The following is a 12,520-nucleotide window of genomic DNA, read 5'->3' on the forward strand; positions in this document are numbered from 1 at the left end:
GAAAAGAAGGAGGCTCTCCTTTATTTTAGTAAGATTTATAACTCACATATAATAATGTGGCAGGAGCATTAGTAATGTTGATAATTATGTACATATTTAGATATATCTGCATGCCTTTTAGTCAGTTATTTTTCAAATTAAATTTTTAAAAAATCATAGATACTACCCCTTCCAGATGGAAAACTCTGAGTCAGTCTCCCTCAAGTGCATAGGAGTAAATTTTGACCAATCGTTGACTTAATTGCAAACTTTTTATACCATGGCCTAACTCTAGGCCCACATTTCCTCTTTAACTTACATGGGATCTGTTTATTATGGAGGGGAAGCATGCCTTACATGGATAAGAAACTAGCACAGTGGTTGTTCCCTGGATGGCAGACTGCGAAACGCATGAACTATCTCATATCTTCCTTAAGAATATGTAAACGCTTTGAAAATGTCACAGAATGATGTTTTTGCTGGGAAGGTCATTTTCATTATTGATGAATATTGGGGTAGAATTTTATCAGCCTAGTCACCCTGCTTTTATACCTTTGTCAACAGAGATTAGGCATCAAATGACAGTTACCCTTATGAAGCCAACTGTAGACTTCCAGTTTCAAGATGACAAAGTAAACACGTTTCTGTACACTTTTCTTCAAAATCACTTCTAAAACAAGAACAAAGCAGAGAAACAGAAACTCTAACGTTGGTAAAAAAAAAAAATAGGAGCGGGCTCATACACAAACACAGCGGGATACCGATGAGGAGAGGACACATTTGCCACCACAGAACTCTAGAAAAACTCCGGATCACAGGCTTTACGGCTCAAGGCAGCATTGATATTGGAGCTGAAAACAGACAGGATTTCTTTCCATCTTCTTTTTAATGACTGTATAAGACACAGTCAGACCCCTAAATTCTCACCCAGATCCTATTTATTGGGTTAAGCATCTACCCTGCCTCTGAGTCCCTGAAGAAATCAGAAACATATTCTGCATCTCAACAGGGTCCAAATTAAAGGGTTCAAGGTAGAAGAAAGCAGAAGAGTAAAGTCTACACTGGAAACTATGATTTTAAGTGCATTTCTTAACAGAGACTACCAGTTATGTGTAAGGGTGACATAAAGTATATAAAATTATTTGTATAGAAGATTAGTCTACTCACCATTAATGTATTTTTTCAATTATTTATTTATGTCAATGGCTTCGTGGATATCTATTGTACACTTTGGGTTGTAATCCAGTACCACCTTACTTCCTTTATCAAAGAGTTTCAGCTTTCGCCAGGGGGAGCTCTCTCATCTGGCTCTTGTCCCTCCAACACGCCCCCACCCTTGTGGTGATGGGGATGCGTTGGCACTTTCTTACCTTCTGTCACTGCAAGATGCTCCAGGCTTGTCTTCAATATTCACCGTCTCAGTTCCTGGTCAGCTATTTCTCTAAGAAGCCGTGTTTCCTTTTACTGCAGCATTGAATTACAAACTAAAATCTAGATGCTAAACGTGCTTCTGCTTTTTCATGATGCATTTATGATTATTATGAGTAGGAATTATTATGCTAATTGATTAAATACTATGGTTTTTCAGTGTATGATTATAAGAATAAAAATACCATTATGCATCCATGCGTTTTATATGCTCGGCACTAATCGCAAGGATAAATTAAGACAGATGACTTGATGGTAACTGTGGGCTACGGACTGGGTGGTACAGAGAACCTTGCTCCAATTTCTCCCTCCTTGCCCTGTAAGTTACCTAATTAACACTGAGCAAAACTCAGGACAAATGATTCAGTGAGTTTATGTGTCTCAGCTTTCATATATAAGAATATCTTATCCAAGAAAATGTATGATCTCGTTAACATGTCACAAGTTACTATATTTCACCAAATTTTAAAATCCTCAGCCACAAGCACATACTAAATGTTTATTAACTGTGTTAAGAGTGATAGGAAGATTATAGTATAACACACTCCCTATCATAAACGACCTAAAGAGTGTAGAAGATTCTCTCCTATCCCTGCATTTTATTTTAACAAAAAAATTTTAATTTGCAAAATTTTATTTGAAAATTCAACCTGTCAGAATCCCTTGAAATATCAAAAAATCAGACCACACTAAGCCATAAATTCTACTTAGTAGCCATCATCTAGAGCTAAACATAGGTCTAATTTATACATGCTAGGATGATTAATCAATAAAATACAGAGGTCTGGCTTTCATTTTTTAGCAGTCTCCTTTAGTGCAACAATTGTCTCAAGGGGTCTTTTAGTTATTCAAGTGTAACTTACATTCACCTATTTTTTTTTCTTAATTGGGAAAAGCCTGAATGCATTGACCTAAACTAAAAGCAAGGGTTTTAGGTTGACAATTTAAGGCTTTGGTTGTCGATGAAACTTGAGTACATGCTTTACGGAGCTACATACTAGAATATTCCAATTGTTTCTTTCTGAGAAATATTTCTTACTCTCTTTCCTTACCTAACCTGTCTGTCCTCTGAGTCCACTTGAATTCAACATCCCTGCTTTATAGTCAGACCAACTAGGTTAAATTCCAGTTCTTCCAGGTACAAGTTGTAAAACCTTGGGCAAATCGATCAGCCTCTTCGAGCTTCAGTATAAAAAAGAGTAATGTAACAGTGTCTATCAGACAGTGTTCAGTCAGGAAAGCGGAGCCCCTGGAGCCTGGGGGGAACCGATCCCTTACATACTCTTGGGTCTGAGGTGCGGGCACTCTGGGTAAACAGGCACCTGCCAGGGGGAGTGAGAGGGTTGGAGAAGGCACTACTTGGTCTGTCTAAAACACTGACGCCATGCACCAGTCAGAGCTGGCTGAAAAATCAAGAGGTCAAGCCAGTTCAGCCACCGGAGCAGACCTACAAAGGGGCATTTTCGGGAGAGGTTTACCAGAAGCCACGGCCACTGGAGAGCAGCTGCCTCCTGGGTGTGTGCCCACCCTCAGATGCCTGCTGTGGATCTGGCACTACTGTTGGCCAGCAGGGCTACCTGTCCAGAAGATACGCAGGAAAAAGAAACAACTAGACCTGAGGGACCCGAGGGCCACCTCCGTTTCTGATCGTGACAACTCTCTGTGAGTAATGACCACTGCCTCCACGTTCGTCCACCAAATCCCAGCCATGTTCCTCTCTAGGCCAACTCTAGCCCCAAACTACACAAGAAAGGAGATTCAGGGAACATGGGCCCCAACTTAACCAAGCTGATATGAAACAGGCCAGAACAAGAACCAACCTCATGGAGCTATGGAAATGTTTCCCATAATATCAAGTATATCATCCAGTGATGGGCTGTCTCAGTGTAATCCCATGCCATATTTGAACAAAACCTCTAAATCACTTAGACTCAGTCCAAAAGCTACAATTACTTAAAAGTGAGCAGCGTAAATTGAACTAAGGATTGCATTGGTGATAGTTAATAACGCTAAAGTATCTCACGGGGGGAAAAACAATCTCTGCAAAATATCCTTTTACTATCACTAAGTTTATTCTTCTCCCTCTGATTTCGTGGGCTCCTATCTTGCTCCATTTTCGGATTTGTCCTCTGATAGTTAATTTCATGTGTCAGTTTGAATGGGACAAAATGTGCCCAGATATCTGGCTGGATATCTGGCTAAACATTATTTTTGGAGGTATCTTTGAGGATGTTTCAGGATGAGATTAGCATCTAAGCCAATAGACTCAATAGGGCAGATTGTCCTCTCAGTGTGGGTGGAGTGGGCATCATCCAATCCATTGAGAGCCTGAATAGGACCAAAAAGTGGGAGAAGGAATCCACTCTCTCTCTCACTAGTGGTACTGGGACTTTGGTCTTTCCCCACACCCAGACAAGGCATTACACCGTCAGAGCCTCTCGTTCCCACACCTTGACACTCTGACTGGGACTTACAGCATTGGCTCCACAAACTTATGTTTAAAACAACACACATTTATTACACAGTTCCCATGGGCCCAGGAGTCCAGGCACGAGTCCACTGCTCAGGGTCATACAAGGCTGCAATCTGGCTGTTCAGTGCACTATGCTGTTACCCCCAAGCTTGACCGGGAAGAGTCTGCTAACAAACTCATTCAGGTTGTTGGCGGTCATTTTCTTGCATTTGTGGAACTCCCATTGACTTTCTTAACCAAGGTCAACAGGAAAGCATCTCTGAAGAAGGACCTAACATCCTATTTTATGAACTTTTACTGGGTTAAGTCGGGCCCACTCAAAAGCAATCTATTTGGGACATAAATTGAATCCAGAAAAAAAATCTTTGCTATATAATATAACCTAATCAAGGGACTGAGTTCCAGTCACCCTCACCATATTTTATTGACTAGAACAAGTCACAGGCTTCCTCTGTAGTTAAGAAAGGATTATGCAAGGGTACAACCTGTTGGGAGGGATGGGGGTTCACCACACAGCACTTCCTTCACTGAAGTGTAAGTGACTTAGCGGAGATCATGTGCAAAGTCTTTGGTCCCAAAGTTCTCAGTCTAAAAATGTATCGGAAAGAAATTATTACTTATTGCTATAGACTGAGTGTTTGTTTTTCCACTAAAGTCATGTTGAAACCTTATCCCCTGATGTGATAGTATTAAAACGTGAGCCCTGGCTGGTGTGGCTCAGTGGGTTGAGCACTGGCCTGCGAACCAAAGGGTCACCAGTTCGATTTCCAGTCAGGGCACGTGCCTGGGTTGTGGACCAGGTCCCCAGTAGAATGTGCTCTTGAAAGGCAACCACGCATTGATGGTTCTCTCCCTCTATTTCCTCCTCCCTTCCCCTCTCTCTAAAAATAAATAAAATTTTAAAAAAGTGGGGCCTTTGGAAAATGATTAGGCTTAGATGAGGTCATGAGGGCAGACCTTTGTATTTGAGATTACTGCCCTTGTAAGAGTCTTGAGAACACTTGCTTCTCCTCTGTGCTCTCCACGTGGGGATGCAGTGGGAGGTTAGTACTCGCACCCTAGAAGAGGGTTTTCAGCAGACCCTGACTCAGCTGGCAGCCTCATCTTGGACTCAGAGCCTCTGGAACTGTGAGACATAGATTTCTGCTGTTCATAAGCCACCCAGTTTCCAGCACTGCGTCACAGCGGTCCAAGCTGACTGAGACGTCTATGCATGAGCATATAGTCATCTCTCCGTGATGTTGAAATCAAAAACAATGTAAATCTTCAAAAGTAGAGAATAGTTAAGTAAATTATGGTTTGTTCATACTATGATATCCTATGACATAATTATTATCTATATGATATGAATATTAATTAAATCATGGTAGAAAATATTTACTCTAATGCAGAAAAAATATTTAGATATATTTCTAAGTAGAGAATAAAAGCACACTGTAAAAGAACATGTAGTAATATAATTGATGTATGCACTAAAGAAATAGATATCTTTAAAGATATACATACATAAATACAGATATTTTACACACACACACTCACACACACACACTTTTTATTCTACCATTTTTACATGTCCTTTTCTCTGCTGATAGGGAATATAGAGAAGCATGAAGAGATCAATCCTAGAGTGTCAGTTCCAATGCTGTGCCTACAACCTACCAACTTTGGCACTGGGCAAATTACTTAACTCATTCTGCCTCAGCTTCTTTTTAATAAATGGGAAACCCTTACAGGTTTATTATGAGAATTAAATAAGATAATGCATGGGAACAGTACAGGTCTAAAACAGAAAATAACACTTCATCAAGTTTAACTATTAATTCACCAAGTGACCCAAAATATATGGAAAAATTGGATTAGCAACATGGATGATAGAACAATCTAGAATATCTGAAAGGACTGTCTCACAATTTGCTCCATATTATTTAATAACGCAGTACAAACTCAATTTAATCAATCCATAATGAAATTCACTGGCATATCCTTTCCAACACAAAACAAGCTAATTAGCTAAATCTTTACTAGGTATACTATGTTATAGAGGAAAAAAATGAGCCCTAACAAATACCATGGAAAATAAGAAAAAAATTGATGTGGGGAGTAATGGGTCTAGGTAGAAAATAACCAGTGAAAACAAAACAAACAAAAATAAACAAAAAAATAGAGAAAACTTGACATGTCTAAACTACACTAGTGAAATTTGGCATTCATTTTAAAACAGCAAAAAACCATTTTCTTTTAAAGAGGTAAATCTATAACTATCAGTGGTGAACATGGATTATGTAGCAATAATGATTTCAAAAGGACACTCACAATAGGAAGACCTAGAAGTTTTTAATTTTTAACTGGAGGAAAAAAACTGGGATTTGAATTGAAGCCCATTGGCTGACCCGCTGTACCTCACCCACCACCTCCACGAGAATAAAACAAACTAAAGAAGACCATAACGGCGAAATATTGATATTTTCATGACCTAAATTGTCCACCTAAGGTAGAATATAACCTGCTGAAAGGGGAGCAAAAGCACTAAAGCCAAGACTAGAAGCCCTGTCGAGGAGGAGGTAGTAATGAGTTGCCCAGCCATATCCCAGCTGGGCACCGAGAGCTCCTTATTGGCTCCCTACAAGATGCACAGACTTAATTAAAAGCCGACTTTTTCCTTCAACTGCTGCATTACTCAATGGCCACGTACAGCTGCTGTGAAAGAAAGAGCCAGGGCATAAAAGAAATCTGCTCTTACGCTGACCTCCAAAATCAGTGGGAAGCGTCAACAGGGCAGAGAGGTGGATGGCCCCTGAGAAGAAGGAAGAATTGGGACACAAAAGAACTTACATGTATCTTAAACTACTGGTCAAGTTTTCACACTGCAATTAATTGGATGTCTCTCGCATCATAGAGTCTTTCTCTTTAAGGCTTCAGAAATGTAATCATACTCATTCACTCATTTGAAGTTTTGCGATGAATTGAAATCATTGTGTTCATGAGAAAATTTTACAAATCCAACTATACAAATCATGTTTCCCCGTATAACCACATATTCCTTTTTTTAAATATTCATTGAATTGCTTTGTTACCTATAGTGAATAACGTGAATTTTTCTCTTTCTCTCCGCCTCCCTCCAGCTTCCTCCCCATGCCTTGCCCCTCCTCATCCCTCCCTCACTGTGGAGACCCTTCACCAGCTTACAGCGACCAAAAGTAGCCTTGTAGGCAGATACAAATAATGAAGCTGTAAATAAAAACACAAATTATCTTGCTCTAGGACTTTCATATGCTTTCTGAATTTGAATGGAATTAAGAACATAATCTGGAAATAGACGTGTAAGAAGAGGCCGCCCCCTGGACTAAAGTCGGAACACCCGCCGACTGGCTCCCCATCTCCCAGGATCAGCGCTGGGCTGTGGGACCCACGTAACTCTCTGTAAACCGACGATGTGGAACTAGAGGGTCTTCGCATCACCTCAAGTTCTGTGAGATAATGTAGGCAAGAGTATTTAAAACAGTGATGTGAATTTAGACAAAGTGTAATATGAAATCTCTTTCACTGGATAAAATGTGAGAATAAAAGTAGAAAGCCTTACATCAAACTGTTTGGCTAATGCTAGCCCCAGTATCTTCCTCTGGGAAAGCATCCCTACATTCCCAGTTACATTTCTCCTCGATGTCTTCAACATTTGAGACATGTGTCTAGTATGGCACATAGCACATCGTCATTATTCCCCACCATATTGGGAGTATCTAAAACCAGACAGCTCTTTCCCACCCTTGCTGAGTCAGCACCTAGCAATGAACATATAACAGACAATCATACAGAGCTGTATGAATGAATGGATGGATGGATGAGTGAGTTAGCCTTGCTTAGCACAATAGTCATACAAGAAAAATATATGTAAATCTCACTTCCATCCCCCCATTTTTTTTTCAAAAAAGTAGTAAACTAGGCTTTCAGTAGAATTTTACTCTCTTTATCTTGTTATATATTTCAAGCACATATTCCTTTAGCCAGAAGCTTGTTTACATGTTGATTAAATTAATAAGAAATGTATCATCATTCCTAAAATTCTTTCAAAATCAAATATTCCATTTTTAACCCAGCATGAGCCTTATCTAACCTGGGATCTCCTTTGCATATTTTACTATCTAAGATACAGTTTTCTCCATCTTATTCATGAATGCAGCTCTCTGAAGAAGGTCATATTAAATCTTAAATTTATATATTTATATATACATATAAATACACACACATACACAGGATCCATGATAACTTTGGAAACAAATTTAAAGCCATTCTCATCATAGAAAATATAGCTATATAGAAATATAGAATGTAAATTTAACAAACTTGAATTAATGAAAACAATAGACAAAAATAATCCTATGTTTGTAAAAGTTGTTATTAATTATATTCATATTTTAGTACTTTCTCTGTAGAAATATTAGAATGCAAAAATGCTAAGTTCTTTAAGTGTAAACCAATATAAGCATAAAGCAGTATTATTAAAACCCACAATAATATGGCATTTAAAAATTGATTTGTCTCGATTGATGGAGAATCCAATTTAGGTTAAATAACTATGTTTATGAAATTACTTCAGGATTTATTGGCTGTAGAACGATAACTCATCAACCACAGTTGAGCTTGCAGGAATTTGAGCAGAAAAGTTAATTAACGATAATTTTAAAACTGCCAAAAGCTGCTGCAAGTTCACCCTGCACTCTGCGTACATAGCAACATGTGCTGGGCTTCAAAAAGAAAGTCATTTCCTAAAACTGTTTACTTTTATGTCATTGAACTCATCATTAAAAATAAGTGAGCAGTATTGATTTGGATGGTTTAATAATTCAAAATGGTTAAAGGCAATAACAGCACTTAAACAGACAAATATTTCCCATTATTGTTTATTACTAACTTTAACTATAATGACTCAATTAATCCAGGCATGGTTTCCCAAAGCAAATTGAAATGCAATTATCAGACCAATAAGATGCTGAAGTCAGTGACTTAAACCTCAGGCAGAAGATTTTTATAATGTGATATAATCAATATTGCACTCAAGGTGGTATACGGTATTGTTAATTTACCACAGAAAATACAGAAATTCCATTACCTTTTAAAATTAAAATTAAATATCTTAAAATCCAAAGATGTGACATGTTTTGCACTTTGAGTAACTACTTTGCAGCATATCTATGATTTAGAAAGTAGCTTCTATTTGTACGTTTTGCAAGGCCATCTGCCGCTGTTAGGTAAGAGAAATCATGGATAAGAAATGTCTGGACTTTAGTAAAACTTAGTCACTAGGAATAAAAGTTGCTTTCTCAATATACAAAATATTTTTTATATATCTCTTGTGTTGGACAAATATCTGCATGCGATTCTTGCTGATAAATGTAAATCCACTCACAGGCATCACACTTATTGTCTTGTCAAATTTGCCCTTTCAAGTAGCAAACTATGGCCTCTGAAACCAAGTTGTTTCTACATGTGTCCATCATAACTTTTCTTAAATTGAAACACACACACACAACACTGACATACCTTTGGTGGAGAGAATCCTGCTCTCTTGTTGGCAACTGTTTCAGTTATTCATCTTGGGCTGTGACCAGTATCCTCCACGAAGCTTCACTACCCTCCAGTTCAGGGAAACTGATGTCTGAAAGAAGGGAAACGCACACACCTATAAATTTAACTCAAGAAAGGATTGAGACTATGATCAGAAATTACCTTAAACCAAAGGGGAAATCTATTATTGGATAATAGTGCATTAAACCTTATTTTTGTTGTTGGTATTTTGGGGGGAGGGTGTTTCAACATGAAAGCACTCATATCCAAGCATAGAGTAACTACTAATTAGATTTTTACTTATCATCGTTCACAACTAAGGTAACAAGAATGGTATTTCCTCTAACTCAGCTTTTAAAATGAGAAGACTTTCTGATGGGCTGAATATGGATAAAATTTTTCAGACTCAATAAACTTGCTACAGTAATACTTATATTTTCTCTTAAATTCCAAATGGTATGATGATGACCACTGTCTTCAAATAAATATAATCATCATCAAATGTAAAAGAATACTGAAATTAAAATACCCTTTTGTGAGTTTATACATTTTAAGACATACCATTAGAAATTATATTTGTAAAATATTAATGAAAAGATAATACAGATAAAATTAATATCTTCACCTACATATACCCCATTCCAACCTCCTCAGAGACAACATATGTTGTTTATATTTATAGCAGGTTGCAAGATGTTCTTTTGGTATACATATCCCAGAACTGATCATATGATAAAATAAATTTTAAAATTAACAAAAACACTTGGTCTAAGTCTAATGTTGCATAGTTTGTCTATCCATACATAATAATCATTTTTCTAGGGTATAATTTCACCAACATTATACAGCATAAGCTCTCACGGAGACCGTATTTTCTGTTGATTTAATTATGCCAAAAATAACCTCAAACAATTTGCCAGCAACTCCAGGCACACCATATCACAAATCATCTTCTCCATTTAGTGTGCGAGTCACTGAGGACTTCAGAAATCACTGTGAAACCCACCGTCCACGGGTTATAATCTCTAGACACCGACAGAAGTCATTTCTTGCTTACCCCTGTTGGCACCGTCATATGGTAATACCCCATACCAATCTGACACTCTACCCATAAGAAGTTCTGTGCTCCCTATATTTGTCTTAATGTTGTTTTACAAACAAGGTTGGGCTCCTTTTTTGAAATACCATTATTTTCCTGACGTTTCCATTAGACTTTAGATTTGAAAAGATAAGATGGTCTCATGGACGGACACCACCATGTGGTCATCCCCTTCTGCAGTGGATATATTTCTTTTTGGCTATTTAGAACGCAATGACCACTTTCTGGGTTCCCCTTGGGAAAGGCGTGGGAGGACATGGCCGCCTCTCCCCATCGCAGAAGCTGGATCCTCCACCTCACCATCCTCGTGCAGGTCAGAGAAGCATTTATTGATAAAAGTGTAAGACAAGGCTTGAGAGAAGTTAGTGATCGGATTCATGGCCGTCAGCAGTGGCAGCAAAGCCTCCGCCTGCTCCTGCACTGTCCGCACTCCCTCTGCTTCCTGCTGCCTGGCCCCTCCCACTTCCCATAATCCCTCGCCGTATTACTCCCTCTCTCATCCCTCCGCCAGGTTCTAAGAGCTGCAATATACTCATACTTTAAATGAAATTACAGTACATTACATTGCATTGCATTTCTCCAGAGCTAGTTGTTATTGATTAGAACTAAGACGTGTGCCTATTCAGTGTGCTTCAGAAGCTGCTGTGTCCACAGCAGGAGGCCCAGCTGACCCCAAGGCCAGAAGCTTCTAATGGGGCCGACCTGAGCTCAGCACTTAATATGGGGACTTAGATAACTACTAGAAGCACATTCATTTATCTTCAGGAGTACAATATAGACGCACTCTTTCCTAATAGTTAACATGATTAAAAATGATTTTTAGAGTGGGTTCCATTTTGGCTTGCATACTACTGAAGACTCCTCAAAAAAGCATTTTGTTACAGATACTATTTCTTTTGAAAGAAGCTGTCTCTTTCTAGTTCACTCATTTAAATGTCCGTTCAATAAATATTTATTAGGCTTCTCTATGCACCAGACATCATGTTTAGAACTGGGAACTTAGTAACCAACTACACTGTTATGATCCCAAGTATATTGGAGTTTACTTAATCCCTGGCCCTGTTAAAATGGATTACATACATTCTATGTCTATTTAAAAAGTCCCCTAGAGATTGGCTAGACAGAGTAGAAGAACACATAATCACTGTTCTTAAAGAGTTTGGAATATAATGCAGGATACCATATGATTAATAATTGATTACAGAACAATGCTGAGAATGCTGCGATAATCATAGAACCAGGCAGTAATGGGGGCAGAAAACAAGTAAACATTAAAGCACTGGGGAAAATATGTAAGAGGTGATTATGATTTGACCACGTTTTTAAGTTGGGCTAAGGAAAGAATGAAAATTATTTCAGGCCAAAGCAATATATATACAACCCAAGAAAGTAAAAAGTTCTTATGAATAAAACTAACTGTAAGTTTTATGTCTCCAAAAGTTAATATGGTCACAATGAAGGATAGGGCAGAAGAGGCCTTTCCCTTGGGGTTTCTTCCTCCAGCCAGATAGGCCATCCCACCCCTAGAAATATAAACACAGAGTCTGGCACAAATAATGTCCCTGATTTATTACAAAATCTTTGATTATAAAATCATAAGTATGTAATTCTGTAACATAACAATGTCATACTCAAGCACACTATATGACATTTTTTATGAAATTTTCGTATTACAAGTATAGATCATTACACCCATATTAGTACCCTACCGACCACACTCAAGCAGGCCTTCCTTCTGCCAGACCCTGCACATCCCCACCGGTGCTCTACCACACCTCAGAGGATTTCTTTTCATCGTTAAAACTACCATTTATGTGAGGATTATTTTGGTGTCCTTTGGAAGATTTGCCTTTACAACAACACATTAAATGACTACAAAAGGCCTGTAACATTTTAAATATCCATTGGCAAAATATAGGCATTTTCTCCACACTCTTATCAATAGGTACCAATGGCCTTATCTAAATTTGGCATTCTGA

The sequence above is a fragment of the Pteronotus mesoamericanus genome, unplaced genomic scaffold (assembly GCF_021234165.1).
Source record: "Pteronotus mesoamericanus isolate MK-2021 breed Mesoamerican mustached bat unplaced genomic scaffold, CSHL_Meso_final contig_163, whole genome shotgun sequence".
NCBI classification, from domain to species: Eukaryota; Metazoa; Chordata; class Mammalia; order Chiroptera; family Mormoopidae; genus Pteronotus; species Pteronotus mesoamericanus.